The sequence below is a fragment of the Vidua macroura genome, chromosome Z, assembly GCF_024509145.1.
Source record: "Vidua macroura isolate BioBank_ID:100142 chromosome Z, ASM2450914v1, whole genome shotgun sequence".
NCBI classification, from domain to species: Eukaryota; Metazoa; Chordata; class Aves; order Passeriformes; family Viduidae; genus Vidua; species Vidua macroura.
The window spans coordinates 71,325,147-71,345,614 of NC_071611.1; the positions used below are offsets into that span (position 1 = coordinate 71,325,147).

Here is a 20,468-nt window from a genome sequence, read left to right on the forward strand (position 1 = left end):
GCTTTCCATTTTGTAGCTTCCAGTCTCCTGAAAAGATACAAATAATGCAATTTAATACTAAAGAAGAGAAAAAGTGGAGGCAAATAAATGCCTAGTCTGTTTACCAGATCTCTCAGATTCCAGAACTACTGATAGTTGTTTGGGTTGTTTCAGCTTGCGTTTTTCTTCAAACCAGGAGGATTAAAAACCAGTAGACTCTACTTTACTCCTTTGGCCAACAGACTGAGAAACTCTTTTGCTCTAGCTCTGTTTTAACAACATTTCAAAATTCTAATTTCTGTGATTTTTTTTTCATTTTAAGCCATGCTTTTTCAAAGAACAATGGTAGGGGAGCACAATTTTTTGCCCAGCCTTAAAACAGATACACAAAATAATTTTAACAGAGCTGAACTTAACATACTCTATTAGTCACATCCAAGTGCTAAAATTGATTTGGTACCCACTCTTCATTCCAATTCACTAAGAGCATCTTTCAAACATTCACATAAATCCATCAAGAGCAAAAAAACCCCAGATTTATGGCATGTTAAACTTACCAAAATGCGCATACTCCTGTAAGCATTCCCAAGGTTTTTATCATTAAGAAACAATTGATAAAACCCTTGTAATTATTTTTTTTCTATTTTTTTCCCTTTTTTTCCCATGTGAATCACTGCATTCTTGTAATCAAGTCTTATTCAGGATGTAGAGTGGTATTCAACTGCACTCTTGATATCTTAACTAAAAGTTTATTGAAGGGCAACTGCTCTGGGGAAATCAGCAACCACCTTCAGATAACCTCTTTGTCTTATAAACCAATTTTGAGGCAGGGAGGAATGAAAACAAAAAGAAAATTATGACAAGTACCGTAGATCCTAATTCTAAATAAAAGGTGACCCTGTCCAAAAATTCTGCAGTAACCTACCTAAGAAAGGAAAAAAAATTATAAGAAAAAGATTTACTATATGGATTAGCAGTATAATAGCAGGCACAGATGGCCACAATGCTGAGGAACATGGGAGTAGAATGATAAGAGGTGTGCGGAGAAAAGAAGGAAAGAAAGAGGCATGCTTGTTCTCTCTGCTGCACTAAAATGACATTGTGCAGCTGTGAGGACTGAGTGCCTAATCCAGAACAGAGAAAGGGAGAGAGGCCACCCTACTCCTGAGAGTGGGTTGTATAGCCAAAAAGGAACACTCCTTCTCATTTCTGTACCTATATTTCTTTAAAATTTCTTAGTTGCCAGCTAGTTTGAGCTGTAGATGTACATTTCACAGCACAACCTACCATGTACTTCTCAATTCCCTCAAATGCCTCCCACTGCAGTAAAACATTTTCTTTCTAACCAACATCCCACAATCACAATCCAAATGCATAAACAATCTTACTGTGCCACTGCTCAAACACTAAATAAATAATTTTGTGAATGAAAACCTCACTAATTCTTTTTAAGCCAAAGTGGAGGGAAAGCTTGTGCTAGGATTAAAGCCTTTGCTTCAGTGCAAGGGGTAAACTAATGCTCCCATCCTCAGTAATTTATTTTTGAGACTGTGAGGGGAACATTATTAAAGTACAAAATACAAATATCCACTGTGTTCCTAACGTAGCACACAAGATTTAATACATACACCAACTGTGAGCTGAACAGATGCTGCTTTTTAGGAGTTTAGTTGGACAGAAGTATTCTATCAGTCACAGCTTTTATTTTCCAGATCTTCTGTAGAGGGACAAAGCTACATCAAGAGTACTCATCATTACTCCTTATTTCAGTGAGTCCTTGAAGTTTTGATGAGCCTTTGTTATATTTAAGAAGCTGTACTCATGAAGAAACAGGAGGCTGCTGTTGTGATAGCCTGACTCTGGAATAGGCTTACTGAGGAAGATTTCCCTATGGAAACAGCAGAAACCAAACTTGCCCAAGTTAAAGTGCAATTTCATTACCTTAGCTTAATAATTTTAAAATGCTGTGAATATGTGATTTAGCAGATGTGAGGCTTAACAATTTTGTGAACTTGTTTGCATTTTTGAGTTTCTCTGCATCACGAGTCTGAGCCTCTGCCTGAGGTGCAGTGACAGTCATCCCAATTAACCTGACTTCATGGTTTCAGTCTTCTGTCAGGGCAGCAGATTTTTTTGTCATTCTTGGTCTTCACATCAGTGCCATGAACATCAAAAAAAAAAAAAAAAAAAACAGTGGGGAAAACCAGTAATTTACATTTATTTCACTTGGTTAGTCCCACAAAGTAAAGGTTAGATAAATGGTTTGAGAGAACTGATGAAGAGTTACATCATGATTCTGCAGTTGGGATTGCTCCAAGTGGCACACCTTTGTGAGACTTTATCTGCCATTGCAATGATAATTAATACTTGGCAGAATATCAGCAGAACATGGCAAGACAGCTGTACACCTGAATTTGCCATTGACTTCTCTGCATCAGCATCTTTTGATGTCTTTGCCTTTTCATGGGGAAGATATTACTGCTACTTTTTATTCCTCCCCATCTGATGACTCAAACTCACAACCACATAGAGATGAAAAGGCCTAAATGAGACAAGTATGCTTTTCCTTGCATCCCCCTCTCCACACTGCAAATGAATTACAAAGTTTATTTATTAGGTATTTGGGGATTTTAGCAGTCCTTTTGCATCTCTCTGCAATTTCTGTCAATTTCACAGAATAGGATGTCATTTGCTCCTTCCCTAAACAGCATAAATAAGTGACCTTGAAAAGCTTCTCCTATAAACACATAGTCATCTGTTGTTTCCTTTGTTGTTCTTAAAAGCATCTATTCTTGAGGTGACACTGAAGCATCTGCTCCTATGCAGTCTCCTACCCTGACTTATCTGTATCAGCTTCTTCAAGGGACTCATTCCTGTCCTCATCCATATACAGGTTGCATGATTTATATATGTATTTACAAATAAGACTTCTGCACAACTCTTTATCCAGTAAGAACCCCCCTACAGAAAATTTAGCTGTATTCTAACATATGTGATTGAATGAGGTTAGTTCTAGAAAACACTTTCTAACTTTCCTTGGGAAGGAATCCACTCCACACCACCTGAATGTGATTTTTAGGAAGAGAGATCAATTTTTAGGAAGAGAGATCAATTTTCACTTTTCTGCACCAGTGAGGATCAATCCCGCTTGTGTGCTACAAGTGTCATGCTGCTTTTTTACTTCATTAATACACAAAAATCATTGCAAAACATTGTTAGTATTTACCATGCATACAAAGACTAAGAAAAAAAAAAACTAAGCAGTACATTGTGAACACGGTCATAACTGGTCTTCCAACTTCTTACTGAATTAATGAATTTTCCTTAGAGTAAACTATTACCAGAGTATTGCACTCCTTGAAAGAGAAAGAATACATTTATTTCAGAGAAAAAAAAAATCAAATTTATGTTATGTGGAAAGTTCCATCAAGCAATGAAATGGCTGTGAACTACTTTGTTCCTCCAGTAAATTTCTATGGTCTGCAAAACATCATAGAAATCAAAATAAGCAAATCAACCATGCAGAAAACCTAACTCAGAACCCAGTACAACCCCACATATTTATTTTGTTTGCCTCTGTACCACAGTATTTTTTTGTTTTGTTTTATTTAACATGCAACACACAGAAAAACAACAACAACAAGGCTGAGAATTGAAATAATATTCTAGTTCTCAGTTAATTATATAGGAGTTTGTAATTTGCTCCTCAAATGCAATAAGGTAGAGCTTAACTAGTAAGTATTTGCACCTACACCTAATGGTAACTGCAAAATAAGGTGTATAAGCAAGTCTCTTGTTATAAACTCAGGTGGATACACAACAAAAATTGGCAACAAAAATTCTGAAAATAGGCAAAGGATGCATAGTAGTTTTTCAGTAGTTTCATACATAACATGGACAAATTACTTGAGCTACAGAGGAGGAAGAAAAGGAGCATGGTCAGGGGCTGACCAAAAAGTCTATTTAGTCATGTGTCCTCATTTTATTGAGTTTTGATCTTAATGGAAAATCCAGCAAGAACAGTGGCCAGTAGTGAATTGTTAAGAATAGAAACAGAGACAGAGCAGAATAACACTTCTCCTGTGTGCCCCCTCAGACCTGGCCCTCCACTCTTTGGGTACACAAAATGTATACACCAGTCTCCCAAAACAAGTGTTTATTTCTTAAAATTTCCTATTCTAAATAATGGCCTGAATGCTGTAACTTACAGAAGGCTCAAGAGACTGCTTTGGACTACAACAGCTTTTCTCCCACGTACCAAAAAGATGAGCAGAAATCCAACCAGGGATGCTGTTCCCCAAGTGCAGAGCCCTTCTTTCTCCTCAGGACGTGCCAGCCCCTTGCCCAAGCAGCATTTTGCAGGCAAGTATTAAAAAGCCCCAGCCATACTCTTGGAAATGGGAGAGAGAAACACCTTGTAGAGCCATTCCTTACTTACCTCATTAAAAGAGATGTGATGAGGGCAGCTGATTGTTAACAAATGCTTGAAAGCACTGTGGTACATTCACCTGAAGCTTCCCTACTACCAGCCTCTACTAGGTAGATAGTAATGCAGCTAAGTGCTACTCCAGACACAAAAGCACAAAATGTATCATGGATGTTCTGGGGGCTAAAAGTAATAAAATATCTGTGGGTTCTGGGACTCATCTAAGGAGCTGTGTAAACTCATACTCTTTTGTGATGGAGATTTATCACAGATACATAGGCATTTTAAAGCAAAGAAGATTTTCTCCTCTCTAACTTGACCTTTCTAAGGTAGCCCTGAGGTGTCAATGTGTGCCTTCAGTGATGGAAGAGGCCAGGGGTTCTTTCTGATAATGTGTGTATTAAGCCAAGGTTTTCACCACCTCCAGCGAGGATGCACAGATTTCTTAGAACTTTTTTTAACTTGCTCCCACCTAAGTATGCCAAGCTGGTAGAGATAAACAGGTTAATTTTGTGTTTACAAAATTATTCCAGAGACACTTCTTCCTGCAGGATGAGAAAATCCTATTTATTCTGAGAGTGGGTTGTTTTTACTTGTTTATTTGTTTATTTTAATGGAGTGTTTACAGAAGAAAACATCAGGAATCCTCCCAGCAACATGTACACAAGGATTCATTCAGTACTGCTACTGTGAATTTGCCAGACCAGAAGTCCAAATAGAATTGCATGTAACACTCAAACAGTGATTCATACTATAATTCTACATTAAACATTTGGAAAGAATATTTTTTTCACCTTTGAAGATTGTGTCCTCAATTAATATGGTTTAATGAGATGAATAAATATTTATAATAATATATATAAAACCAAATATAATAAAACCAAAATACAAATCGATAAAACTATTTTTATTAAAATATCCTGCCCCAGTCAATGAAGCCAGCTGAATTATGTTTATAAAGTTGTTCTAGAACTATTAAGTGTCATCCTTTCCCCATCTCTTCAGCATATACAAGGATCAGAATTCAGTTATGAAGCAGCAGCATAGCAAAGTCAGATAAAAAGTAAAAATATTGTTAGTGATGGCATTAGATCCCAAGCCTTAAAAAAATAATGTTACAGCTGTAGTGTTACTGGATGTATATTCTTATTTCTGATTTTCCAAAATTTCAGCCTTTGAGAAAAAAAATTAGTAAAGATTTTTCCTGGACTTAGTATTACATAAACCTCCCATTCCATGTGTCAACACAGTTCAATTCAGATAGAGTATGCTGGGCCAGAGTAGCAAAATTTTAGCACCCTGAGTATCTTTATGACTGAGTAGAAACAAGTATATAAAAAGCTTTTGTCTTTTCATGTGCATATGAGTTCTACCACTGAAATATCCACAGTATCTATAGCTTTGGGCAAAAATTACTTTTTTTTTAAACTCTGCTTTTCTACCCATAATCAAGTAAAGTTTTGTTTTCTGCTCAGCTGAACAGGTGGCTTGACAGAAGTATTGCAAAAACTGGTTTGTATTTCTGCTTATAAACTTTGTAAGCTGGAAAAGCGTTAATTATCCCTGAGTTTTCAGCAATCAAGTAGTATGGTGCAAACTACACACAATGTATAACATGCACATTACATAAGCATAATAAAAAAAGCACAATGTTCAGCACCATGTTCAGATGGCCAAAACTATTTATCTTTCATCCCTCACAATTACTTCTCTTGACCAAATCTGACAGTCCTGCAGGTTCTGTGTGGCTCTGACTTACCATAAAGGAGACTCCAATTCCAGTTCCAGTACCAGGCTTGGTAATAATCAACCAGGTCTGAGTTTTCTCATGCCAGACCAAGAGATGCTTTTGTCCAGTGTGCATCTAGTAATGGGCTGGACAAAATGTCTCATTTCATTACCTTGCTTTTTTTTATTTTTTTTTTTCCTTTTTCCCCTCAGAGCATATAAAAGGTTCCAAATAATGCCTGCCTCTGCCAGACCAATTCTAGACTCCATTCTCCACAAATAATCCTAAAATTATGAAAAGCTGTTCCAGCCCAGGGGCACAGAAAATTACAGATTGTGTAAAGACACCTGCATGTAACTCCCTGGGAAAAGGTTAGTAATGGTCAAATTGGGATGAAATTTTAAACACAAAATTTTGTTCATAAATATCTTCACCTAAAGTAAATGATACTATAAATTTCTCTACAAACTAGAAGAAAAAAACCCACACAAGCAAAAAAAAACTAAATAGGATGTTGATTCTTTTCTCTTTTCTTTCCCTCTGACTTAAAAAAGAAAGGCTTTTCTCCAAAATGTTCTCACCCCTAAAGGTCATCATCCCCTATTTCTCTTTTCCTCCAAGTAAGACTATAAAATACAGGGACTGTAAATAATAAAATATGACAGAATAACCTCAGAAGTGATGTAGTTCAGGCAAGGATGCAGGACAGGAAGCATTCAGCCCAAATTACCTACTTCCAGAGCCTTTTTGCTCTGCGATGACACAGCTACACTGTACAACAGCCAGCCCAGAGACTCCACACCAGTAAGAAAGGCTGACAAGAAAGCCATCTCATTGTGGTAAGTCAGGAGAAAATTAATTATTGGCTCTACATTATCTTCTGTTTACTTTCAGAAAAGTCAAAATTAAATTTTTAAGGATCTGTTTGCTTATATACACATTTATTAGTGTTTTTAGTTTAAATTCTTTAAGCACCATCACTGTGAGCTCCCAGAACTCAACTTAAAATCCACAAGGAGAAATGGACACACCTAAGTGTTTTGAAAGCAAATAAACAGACTACTTCTCTAACTGTCTAAAATGATTATCTGATTTCTTTATTTAAAAACTAATATTTACCATAACAAAAACAAACAAACAACACAAAACCCAACCCTTTCAGATCACAGAAAACTGGAATTAAGACTTCCTTACTCCCAATTTTCTAACATGTTCCTTTATTTAAATGATTGGATCACTTTCAATGATTGGAAGGGGCAGAAAAAAATTTAAAACAAATTCCTTTTTCGAAATTCTTTTTTAGTTAGAACAGTTTTTCCCCCTTGTTAGCTAAGATTTTAGTTAATATTAAGTAAAATTTTAGTTTATACTTCATAACACTCAGCACTTGCCATGAAAGTAGTATATAGAAGTTCTAGCATTTCAAATTAAAAGACCACTTAAGCCACCTGAGGATTTTATACATTGCACATAAATATAAGAGGCTCTTTCCACCTTCAGGTAGACATTCAAAGGAAATGCATTATGCAGAAGTAAGGACAGACCTTCAAATGGCAAATGTTCTTGTGTAAAATGGCTTAAAATGTCCATGAATTAAAAGTATAAGAATAATAGAAAGTGCACTCTTCTTTTTTGTTCCTCTTAAAATTGAGGATATTATTATTAAACGGGTGCAAGAAAGACTGATTAACTAATGAGGTAATTCTAATTCCAAGTCCAGGAAAAGGAGAAGCAGCATTGAAAACTAATGTGTTAAATAACTTGCTTTTACTGTTTGAAATTTTTGAGAAACATTTTATGAGAAAAGAAAATTAAGACACTAAGAGGGCAAGACAGTGAAGTTAAACCAAGAATTCATTTGTTCTCACTGAACAAGTTTATTCTAGTCATTTCAAATTTTACTGGAAGCTTAGCTAAGTAATTAAGGAACTTTCCAACTGGCAAAGGAATAAGAAGGCCATTTCCCCCCATTTTTTAACTTCTATCCCAGTCTACTGAAACACAATAGCTAAATTTCAACTGACCAGTGAGAGCAGGGTAGAGCCTTTGTATATACTGTGATATTAAAACAAAGTAAGCTCTTTCACCATCATGTATTTCAGTGTGCAGAAAGTGTTGATATGCAAAGAAGAATATTTTCTGTAAATTAGAATAGTTAGAGAGATACTTGCAGTTAATACAAGAAGAAATATGCCAAAGACAAGTGTGTTCACTACTGCAAGGAAAGTGTGTCACTGGTCTGACTTCTAATTACATTCCGTGTTAGTGTGCCAGAAGTGAAAAAAAGGGGAAAAAAGGGTGGTGGTAGAAGAGATTCTGCCAAGTATCACATCTTAAACATCCTTGCAAGCTGGGATAAAACCTAATAGTACAAAAAAGAAGGGGAACTTCTAAAAACAGTTAAATGAGGTTTGTATTTATGTTACACTGCAAAGCAAACAATGGGACTAGACAGGTGGGTAACAACATTTTATTTTTTGCATTTGGATAGCTTTAAGTTGTATTTTATGTTGTGGCCCAGAGACTGGCTTTATAAAACTGATTTCATTGACTACTATAGGAACCTTGCTAGATTTACAGAACCATCTGCTGGTAGAAATCAGTGGCTATTTTATGCCTAACTAAACTTAAAATAATCTTTTGTTCCATATATAGGCATATATTGCACATAGCAGCCTGCATAACATCTAAAATGTGGGCTGATTGTCACCTTGGTGTTGGTAGGAAAACAGTTGCCTCATCCAATATTCCACAGTTGTGTGAACAACATGGATTTTAGCATGATTTCTATTCACAGTTTAAGTGAATCATTTCCCTTTTAATTCCCCACCCCCATCTATACATTTATACACAGATGAGCAAAGCACTTTGATGAAAGTAGGTTCCAGAATAGACTAAAACTCCAGAATTTGCAAGTTTATTTTTGCAGATAGGAATGATATAAAACAAGGAGCCAAAAACAAAAAACAAAGCCTTTATAACAGAGTACGTTACAAATTTGCTTATTTTAATCATTCTTTGATCATCACTCCTCCCCAATATCAAAACAACCCCAAAGAACCAGACATGGATAATATTATTGCAATTAGCCCAATCTTCATAAGAGTATCTCCCTCAGAACCTCACACAGGGGAAAATATTCTGTGCTAATGTACACCCTATGCAATGCTACTTAAAAGCATTGCTCAGTACTAATTAACAGAGGTTTGATCATGATTTTATCCTGTAGCATCCAAAATATATCACATTTTTGCCAGTACATGTATTTAGATATGATTCTGAGATAGCTGCATCCTCAGCTAAGAATGCTATAAGGATGAAAAACTGTCTGAACAAAATCTGCCTACTTTGAGCACTTTTTCTAAAAAAATACTGTTACCTTTGTTCTCCTGAGTCTGAGACAGTCCTTCTCAGAGAATACCATTTTTACATGCATATCCTTAAAATCAGGAGTTTGTCAGCAGTGGTATCTCAGAATATAAAAAATGGGCTTTAATCAATAAAAATAGAAACACCTAAAAATAGGCTGTTGTTCATTAAACACATTCCAAACAAGTGACTGTAAGTTCAGTCAGATTTGAGGCCTAAACATTTTTTTTCTAGAACAGATCTGTGTCCAAAGAATGGTAGTGTTTTCAGAAGGTCAACCTAATAAGAAAATTTAGGTTGCACCTTATGTACTTCCCCGACAGACTGATATTAAATCTTTTTCACTTACAAAGTGCAATGACCTATTTCTTCTTTTTGTGAGAAAGATGTCAGTGTTGGCCCTACTGGATATTGTTTTGTCTGCATGTATTGCTACATGTGTATTTTTCACAATAACTTAAATATTTCTTGTTTCAATTAAATAAGCCTTACTGCACAGCGATGGATTTCAGATTTTTATTCAAAAAATGCAAGAAAATAAAAGATCCAACATAAGGAGCTTCTCAGAATACATCAGTTATTGTATGGTAAGTCCTCATAGCCTCAAAAACTATGTCATATAAAGGTCCTATTTATAAATGAGTATTGGGAAGAGGGAAATAAGGTTTGTATTGACACAAAAAAATTTTGATACTCTGCTAAAGCAACTAATTCTTACCATTTTTAGGTTCTGTTAAGTCTTGGGATTGCAGTTCCTCTCAAATAGCACAAGGAGAACAATCTGAAAACAATTTTAAGAAAATAAAAAATGAAAAAAAAAAAGTAATTCTACCTGTCACAATAGTTAAATGATACTTTTTTTGCCAGCATTACAGTGGGTGAACCAAGTATAAGCTTCAGTGGTTAAGATTAAAGTCATGCAAATTATTCTAACTACACATATGCTTATATATCATGCATCTCTGCACTTCAGTGATCTGTAGGCTTAAATATAGGACAAAGGAATCCCTGGTACCTGTATTTGCAGAACCCCATGCTATTCTTAGTCCTGGGTATATTTCTGAAAAGTCCCACATGTAATGGTTAACACAGGTAAAAATCAGTCAAGAGGACAAAAACCTGTCAGTCTATGTTTACTGTAATTTGTGGTCCATTGTTCCCAGGCATACTACTAAGTGTGGGTTTTTGCAATCAAGGAACCAGTATAACACAATGTAACAGCCCAGAGAGTAGGTATTTTTGGAAATGGCACTGCATTACATAACCTCCAGTTTTCTCCCTCTCTCTATTCCACACACACCCCCTATTTTAAAGAGGGAGAGAAAAAAAAGAAGAGTAGGTCCTACCTCATTTACCTTAAATTATCACGGTCTTAATGGACTGAATTTGTAGCATATCTCCTTTATCAGCTTTCTTATAGAAACAAAAATTAAAAGTTCTCTTCTATTGATTACATATTTCTTACCTATAGCATGTATGTATGAAATATAATTAGGCATGAGTCATATGTTTACACAAACACACACACACATATTGGATTTAAAACTGCAAACACATACATCCATAAATATACACAGAAATGTTTGAAAAAAGTATCATGTCACTACATGTTCAGCAAAACATGGTTTGTTTTGGCTTTGTTGTTTTGTTGGAATTTTTTGTTTTGTTTTGTTTTTTTCTCGAAAGAACCACCCAAAATTTAACTGCTGCACATGCAAAAATGCAGAAGGCTGTTGCAAGAATGACTGCTTTCTAAAAATAAACCCCAGCAGCCTGAGAGGAATCCAGTGTCAGGGCGGAGAAGAGGGAGATTCGTTTTACAAGGGAGAAGAAAGGAGATGATAAACCTGTCCTAGAGCCTTGCACGCATGCTAACAAAGCCAAGTGCATTAGGTTCAAAAATGCATTTTGGTGTTTGTGGAATGCAAAACCCAGAAAAAGGAAAATATTTTAGAAAATCACTTCTCATCTCCCCTTGCATGTGTACAGAAAAATCCTCAGCCTAGAAATCCAGCCTTAAAGCACAAAGACAAAGAGTTAGACACATATACTGCACGTTTTCTCATTTTCCTTAAAAAAGCCTGTTTGGAAACGTGCACCGAAAGGGGAAAGCCAAGCTGCAGCAAAGTCTGGCTAAGGACAGAAAGAAATCAAAAAGAAATTAAAAGAAACGGAGAAACACAGAGAGAAGAAAGCAGAAAGGAGGGAGAGAGAGAAAGGGGATTAACTAAAAAAAATAAAATTCTGTGGATTGGAATTGCATATACTTACAGACAAAAGCCCCCGCTCCCTGCTCACTTTCTGTCCTTTCTACATGATCTGAAACACAAATGTGGATTACAAAAAGGGCAGCATGCTACAGAAGGGAATTTATAGTTGGGGGAGTGGAGAGAGGGTAGGGGGTGTGGGTAAGAATGACTGCACCTCTTCCAAAGTGCAGCCTCGGAGAAAAAAAAAAAAAGAAAAAAGGGGTGGGGGTGGCTGGGGGAAAGTCTCTCTCTCCCCCCCGCCCCCCCCCCCCCCCCCCGCCCGTTCCCTCTCTCGGGCTGGGTTTTGCTTGCCAGCGCTGGTTATATTGAACAATGAGCTAATTCTGATGGTAGCTGGCCAGCTGCCAGCTCCATCCCCCCCCTTTACACACACACACACACACACACACACACACACACACGCACGCACACACTCCCCCTGCCCACCCGCCTCCCCCCGCACGATGCTGCAGCGCCAGACTGCTTAGTCTGCAATAATCCGCAGCCCCGCGTTCCCCCCGCTGTCTGGGAGCCCCAGGGCAGCGCCCGCCCCGCCGCCGGCCGAGCCCCGCCGGGGCAGCACCGGCTGCGGGGAGCGGGGCGATGATGGTGCGGGGCGATGGTGCGGGGAGCGGAGCGCGCTGGCTCCGGGCCGCGGGGATCCCGCACCCCTGGGCGGCGGCCAGCCCGGGCGGGGAGCGCGGCCAGCGCGCTGCGCAGCGCGGAGGGGCGGGCGGGGGGGGGGGGGGGGGGGCAGGCGGAGCGCAGCCACGAACTGTAATAATAACCCTGCAAAGGGCATCTGAGGAGAAGGGAAGGAGGCGGAGGCAGCCGCCCGCCCGCCGCTTTGCCTCGGCCGTGCCTGTCTGGGAGGGGAGAAGACGGTGGGCGGGGAGGCCGGGGAGCGCCGTGACACGGGCGGGCAGCGCGGTCCCGTGGGGCCGGGGGGCGCGGGCGGTGTCCGCAGGTGCGGGCGGGGCCGGGCGCGGATGCAGGAGGGAAGGCGCGGCCGGGCGCGGGGGCAGCGCGGGATGGCGGGGCTGTCACCGGGGCTGTCACCGAGGGGTCGCACCGGGTTTGCAGCAGCGGGGTCGCGCCTTGTGGAAAAGCGGGCGCAGTACTCCCCAGCGCTGCGCGCAGGGACGGGGGACAGGCGGCAGGGACAGACGAGCGGTGTGCGACAGCGCGACACAAAGACTCTGCGAAGGCTCCCGCTGTGTAGGCTCCAGGAAAGCGTGCGGGGAAGGGACAGGGGATCGATGGAGGGACACAGGACGGTGCGCTGCTCTGCGGTGTCTCTCCCTCAGATGCTGTGCAGGGATATACAGCAAAAAAATCAGAGAAACAGATGGTAAGAAGCAGATTCCCTGTACCTTGCAGCACGTGAAGCTATCTTCCTCAGAGTTACATGTCTATGGCAAGAGAGATTAAAATGATATGAAATCATTCATGATGCAGGAGGATAGAAGATTAAGCCTTCTCTTTCAGGCCTAGGTTAAGCAACTAACCTTGTTTTTCAAACCCACCAGTATTTGACTCCCCGTAAAACTGTGTTATTCTGTGATCCATATAGGATTTCCATTTGTTGAGTGCAAGCAGTTGGTTAGCATGTCTCTGCCCCTTCCTGAACAGCTACTGGGAATGCTTTGCAGGCCTGCCAGCTTCAGGAAAATTCAGCAGCTGGAAGGGAGAAATATGGGACATAAACAGCCCATATTTAAACCCTTGGTAAGTTGCGATAATAATTCTAAGTTTAGTGTATTAGGATCAGATCATTGGCCTTAAAAATGCAGTTACTACTGCTCATGTCTGTTCAGCTGCCTACCTCCTCCACAGATTTCACCCATCAGCTGTTAAGACTGAAACACATCAGAGCTTGAATGTTTAAACTTCATCTGGAGAGAATGATTTAATTTCTTATTTTTTTTTTCCTCAATAACAAATATGGGTCCAGTGCAGGTAGCAGGCCCTCATGGCACATGCTCAGATATGAGCAAGGAGTTCCCTTTGCTTTTGGTGCATCTTCTAACCTGTAGAATATATGTCCTAGCTAGTGAAATGTCAGGGATTCACCACCTGTAGAGATTTGGCACTGTGGAATGAAGCTAGACATCAAAGACCTGACTGTGGAAGGTGGGAAGGTTGTGCTGGTGAAGCCCCCAGGAGGCTGAAGTGGACAATGCTGTTCTCCAACATGGAGGAAGGGATGAATAGATTCTTTTAGGGATCCATGGCAGAATAATGGTTGCACTAAGTCATAGTTGCAACTGAAGGTTTTTATTCTCAGAAGACTAAAGATAACATTCTATATTATGACTCTCATAGCTGAAAATCTATTGCAATCAATAAGTCGTGTAATACAAAATTTCTAATACAGCTTAACTTAAAATTTTTCATCACCTAGATCCTAATTTAACTTGTAATTTCTATTCACTTGGACTCTCTGCAGATAATTTCCTGAAAAGCTGTGGAGAAGAGAAATATAAATTCCCAGCTGGAGCTGTCGTGTCTTTCTCCGTTCCCTACTACCTCAAAACAACATGTGCCCAGTTTCCACAATCTATCTGTAGTCCATCCTCTGCAACCCATTTGAGAACCTACTCACATAGTAAAATTCTTTCTGGAACCAGCAGGAATGGCTGTGGATAGGTGTAAACATCCTTCTGAGCCCTTTTAGACTTAATCTTCTTTCCAATGACCTGGTTTTGTGGCATGGGTAAGCAACCTGCTTTGCTGTGCTGTGTGTATGTGACTGCATGTGAAAAGTTATACCTGTTTGCTGCCTGTAACAAGCTATGTTGCTAGGATCTGTTCCAAGTCAACACTCTCTAGTTTGGCTGTAGTGTCTGCAGTTTTTCTTAGCCAGCTTCCTTCAGCAGCTCTGATGGAAACTAGAAGCAAAGGTTTAGCTGTTAAGAGGCGTCAGAGGGCAAAAGCCTGCATGGGAGAACAGAAGGAGGCAGTTTGGCCTCATTGTGAGGCAGGAAGAGTTTTTGGGAATGCAATTACACTTCTAAATTTAGGATCCCAGAAGCCTAACATGGACCCCCAGACAATGAAGTAGAAACCGGGAGAGGTTAAGAACCAATTCAAGCAAACTGCTAATATTGAACTAAAATATCTTTGAAAAAAAAAAACCACTTTACTGAAATTATTAGTCAAGAAGTAGGTTTTTTATATTAGGTCTTTGTCAAAGTGGCAAGAGCATTAGGATGCTGAGAAACACCCAATAGGTGAGCAGCCTATTAACGGGAAGTGTTGCCCTTTCTAAAATGCTCTGTTGTAATGTAGTGGAAATCTTTTTGCACCTGCAGCTCTGGCCTTCAGCTTGGCTGGGAATCCAATGCCAACATTCCAATGCACTTTTCTTTAGTCTTTAATCACTCCTCTAAAACTTCATTATTACAGATATGATGCTCAGATAGATTGTTCTGCTGTCCTCAGGAAAATAGGTTTAACCTCAAGCCTGATTGTTACACCCTGGTTACCAAAACCAGTCTGACTTTGTTCTGCAGTCAATTATAGATATGGAGAAAACGTTTGCTCCTTTTACTGCCTCTCATCTTTGACAATTCCCTTTGATTCCTTTTCTCTTTATTTCTCTCTTTGTTCTGATTTATAGTCCCTAAAATGGATTGAGTCCTGACCTACAAAGTATTACTTTTATACAAGTAACCTAAAGTGGGCCTGCAAAGTGGACAGAGCAGAACAGGCTGTTGTGGCTGAGGAAAAGGTAAAAGCAGCAGAACAAAAATTTACTGTTACAAAGCAGCTGAGAAACTCCATGGCTTGCATTGAACAGACCTAAAAAAGTCACCAGAAAATCACTCTGAAGTTGTCCTTTCCAACTTTGACAGGAACCAGAGAAACTGTGAGTTGCAATTCCCAGTTTTCTTACCTCTGTCCTTCAGCCATCCAATTCCAACACTGTGCATAACTCACAATATTGGCAAGACTGGTCTGGAAATCCATCAGACTCAAGCCTGCTAGAGGTGGTTGAGAGCTGCCTGCTCCTGTGACAAATTGGTTTGGCATTGCCTGGAGCACCTGAAGAAGGAAGGTGGTTAGAAGGTGCACAAGATTCTGGGTGCAGGTGATATCTTGGCAACAAGAACCAGATCATGCACACAACTCATTGTTAACCCATCCAAACCCCAAAATTCAGTTATATTTGCTTGTGGCTTTTATGAATATGCAGTTTCCATTAACGGTATCTGCATCGCTCCATTACTTTCATGGATAAGTCCTAAAAGCATCACAAAGAAACTCACCACATGGGTGAAAAGATAAAACATATTGACAGTTTTCCTTTCTTTTAAATTCTTCAATTACTTGTGCTATTCCTATTTTTAAATTCTATTTATCAACATATAAATCTGAGGAAGAGAGTGCATAAAAAAACTTGGAAATATTTAAAAAAACATAAAGGGGGCAATGTGGATTATAAACTAAGTATGAGAAATATGCATAATGTTTTTTGTGGCAACAAGATGGACTTTAGAGTGGAAGACTGTCCATTAGCTAATGCTTTCAGAAGACACAAACTGTGGATTGTATTTTCAGCTTAGTTTTCTGGGAGCTGGATTCAATGGGTTTGTTTTTCATGCATAACCTCCAAATTTATGAGAGTTTTGTTTTCATTTATTTTTATTACTAAGCAAAATGAGCTATGCATAAATAACAGAAGAAACCAAGTTTTCTGGAAGATTTTCAAATAAGGACAGCTTGGAATGGAAGGACCACACACCAGCTGCCATACAAACAGGTTCACATTTAACAACCTGAAGTTCTTCACATTTCCAGAGTGAATTCTTGGTTTAACCTGTTGTAGCTCCTCTGCAATGATGACTGACACTGGACACTTGACAGCAAGATGTGATCTGAAATATGCAAAATACTTAAATAATATAGCAGAGGGAGGGAAATCGTGGCAAGCCCTGGACAGTTAGATTCATCTCCTTGAGTACATTGAAGCTACCTACATGTACAGAGTTAAGTACCCTGCAAAGATTAAGCATATACAAATTAAAGTGAAATTCTATATCTACTAAAATTCAAGGAAACTTTGTTATGGACTGAAATGAAGTGAGTTTTTCCCTTAGACCAGACAGAAAAATAATTTAAGAGTATTATAGGAGAAAAAGATGTATGATTCAGGGTGTTTAGAGGGAAAAAAATTGAGCAAATTTCTGTCCTGAGACATAGTGAAGTGAATAGATCTCCACAAGTGACAGTAAATGGCTCAAAGAGCTGCTGTTGAAGGGAAGGAAAAGACACTGGTGCTTTATTTTGTCCCAGTCCGTACTAGTTCATGATGCCCACCTTTGCAGTTGTGCACTTGGAAGACAGCAGCCACAGTAACACTAAATGCCTAAGAATTCAGGTGAAGTCCTTCTTTGGACTTGCAAAACAAAAAGCAGAAAAGAGTGACTATATTGTCTTGCTTGCTGGATACTCTTACCCTGCATGTGCTCTTCCTGGATCTTAATTCAGTTGTGGTCCATTGATCACTGGCTCTTAAAAATTTTGTCAGTTTTTACTATATGGAAGAAAATGCTTTGTCTCATTTTATATCACCTCCCTAACAAATGAGTTGATTGTCTCCCAATTCTTATGTTGGAGTAAAAGAGAACAATGATTCTCCAATTAGGGTTCCCATGGGTTTTACAGGAAGTTAGGGTTTCTTTTGTAGAGTCAGACCCAGAAAGCAGGAATGAACAATTATCTGAATTAGTGAATCGTGTCACTAAATCTAGAATCCATTGGTCTCTCTAACTTAGCCTTTCAGAGCATGTGCATGTTACTTCTGGGACACTGATGTAGTTGGTATCAGTTCCAATAATACAAATATTTATACCAAAATACTAAGCACTAGCAGATCAAAATGCGTATTTATGGCTTTATATTTTGAAGAAACCTTGCATATTAACCAACAATTGCATAACTTAATGTTTAGGACTTAGCTTGACCTTGTATTTTTCTATAAACAAAATAAGTCCTTCAAGTTGTGCTGCCTGATTGCTGGAATATTTAAAGCAGTATCTGCATATCTGCACGGGATCTGCACAGGGAATCTCCTGAGTTCCCTGAAGACCCTAAAAAGTGGAGTGTCTCAAGAACAGGGCTTGCTTTGTTGCATGACATTGCCACTCTAGTGCCTGAGTGTTACAAAGACACCATTAACTGAAGTTCGTTGCCTAATTTTCTTGTAAAGAAATTATGATAAATTACTTGAAGACAGAAAGATTCAGAAACTTGGGCTGGGGGCGGGAAGTACAGTATGGACTAGACTCCTTGCAAACTCAGGTACTTTGGTGTGGAAAACAGTGGAAAACATTTCATTCTAAGAGAGACTAGTTCTGCCAACTGGGATAAAGAATTAGCAGGTGTTCCCTGGAGAGACAGAGATGGAGAACAGACAGGAGAGAAAGCCTTAGGCATTATCAAACTTCAGAAGAAAAGTTAAAATATAGATCAAAGGACTTGTTGTTGATAACTACCAACCAAAATTACACCCAAAGCAGGTAGCACACGTGTGCACTTTGCTCAAAGCAACATGAGACCTCTCCTAATTACATTGACAGATTTTGTGAATGTCATTTATATATATATATATATATATGTATGTGTGTGTGTACCACCACGCACGCGCACACACACACACACACACACATATATATATATATTTATATATACTTGCAATGCTGCCATGATGCTGCCATGCTTCAGATGTTTAAGAGACATGAGTGTAAAGGGCAACTCTTAAACCTTCACTTCTGAAGTAGCACTTACTCACACTAGTGGCTGCACAAATGTGTTAATTGCTGTTCCAAGCAATAGTTCAAGAGATGAGCTTTTCAATTCAAGTCAATTAACTAAATGCAGTATGCTTAATTTAAATTCATGAGAATTTGTTTAATTAAAACTGCACACTACAGTTTTTCTATTATGGGCCATGCGTTCAATTATTCTCCTCAATTTAGTGAGAACCTGGAACATTACCTTAGTAACACTTCATGAATTTAAGTCAAACTTAAGTTTGGCTATAAAGCAGAGTTTAAGGCTAAATTTAATTTCTCTGGGATGGAAGACTGGAGGATGAATAGTTTCTAGTTTGCCATATCTAGAAAAGCAGGAATAGAAGATAGCAGTTTGATTTAAATCAATTCTGTCAGCTTATTTTCAAATGCCTGGATTTTTATGATTTTTTTTTTACCACAATGTAAGTAAATAAATTCAATCAAGGAAAATTCATTCTAGATTGGGTACAAAGCCACTCAGGTTCACACTGCCAGTGATGCTGAAAATGTTGATGATCTGGATACAATATATTACAGCAAGTGTGATTGTATTAGAAAACAAATATACCTTAAATTTCTGCATCCAGACCTGGACCCAGCAGGGTTCTTGAAAGTAATCACAAAAGGGACAGAGTTTGGGTCAGACAGGAACATAAATATTTGTGTTTGGGGAACATATAAAGGGGAAAAGAATCAGTTAATTTACTCAACTATATCTAGGTGAAAAGTTAAATTATCACAGCTCTGGGACACCTTAATCCTGTATAATATGTTATAGCATGTCCTTTAGAATGTTTCAGGACAAGTGCCAAGAAAATGTGAAATTGTGGAAGTGATGGGTATGGAATTAATTGCAATTTTTTTGCTAACTTCATAGGCTTAAAGCAAAAAAACAAAACAAAACAAAACAAAACAAAACAAAAATAAAAAAAAGCAAAAAAAAAACCCACCAAACTTTCCCTTTAACCAAAGTTACTTATAAATTCCTCACTACAGAAAGGCATGGTCAGAATCCTCTTGCCTCAAAATTCTCCTTTTTTCTGTTGTTTTTAAAGCACTGCACTATGGTGTCTCTCACAAATTGTATCATCATTTACTTTTCCTCTTTCTGCCTGCAGGGTGTATCTGAAAAAGGTCATGACTGTTCACCAACACATCTCCCATTCATTTGGGAGAGACTAAGCTTCAGTCTGTTATCCTTGATCCAATAACTCTCACTTTTTCCTGGTATTTATCATAACAGTGGCCAAAGAACAGGCAGTAAAAGATTAAAGTTAGAAGAAAAAGTTAAAAGATCCCTTTTAAGTTGGTGAACAGAGCTTCTTTCTTACAGACATGTGTGTGTCTGTGTGCCTGTGTGTCTGTGTATCTGTGTGTCTGTGTGTGTCCACAGAACACTTTGTATTTTACCACTTACGCTGAAGCCTGCAACCCAGCAATTCCAGCATGTCATGAAAAAGAAATTGTGCATTAAAAAAAAAAAAAGAAATTAAAAAGAGTTCCAAATTACAGACTCCTTCCTAGATTTAGCAGATTAGTTCACTTATGCTGTATTTTACACTGATTAATGAAAATCCAGTCCTTGGCCAGAGAGGTAGTTACCCCACCTCATACCTGCCAGATATTCCATGTAAAATGTCAGACATGCTTTTCTTGCATGGTCATTTTCATCCCAACCTAGTTTGGGTTCAATGGAGTTTTGTTCTGGGACCAAAAGGCCGCAATCAGTCTTTCATTCATAGGTTGTAACACAGCCATAAACATACAGTGTCTGCTTCCTTCAGACTACTGCCTTGTTTTTAATGACACTTGGAATTTTTTTCCTTTTTTTTTTTTTTTTTTTTTTTTTTTTTTTAATCCAGGGAAATAGTGGTTAGTTCTTAAAGCTAGAACTTCCCTCTCTTAAACAGCTACAA

General features: G+C 38.7%; 2 long non-coding RNA genes across 2 annotated transcripts; one reads left to right on the forward strand and one right to left on the reverse strand.

Moving 5' to 3' along the window:
• Positions 1 to 6,170: 6,170 nt before the first annotated feature.
• Positions 6,171 to 11,916, reverse strand: LOC128822533 (uncharacterized). The gene is made up of 3 exons (XR_008441477.1): positions 11,775 to 11,916; positions 10,222 to 10,284; positions 6,171 to 6,280 (listed from the first exon to the last, which is right to left on the reverse strand). It is a non-coding gene; the product is annotated as an uncharacterized LOC128822533 (long non-coding RNA).
• A 1,425-nt stretch (positions 11,917 to 13,341) lies between these two features.
• LOC128821945 (uncharacterized) lies at positions 13,342 to 17,703 on the forward strand. Its single transcript, XR_008441286.1, has 3 exons — positions 13,342 to 13,480; positions 14,202 to 14,468; positions 15,375 to 17,703. It is a non-coding gene; the product is annotated as an uncharacterized LOC128821945 (long non-coding RNA).
• The last annotated feature ends 2,765 nt before the right edge of the window (positions 17,704 to 20,468 follow it).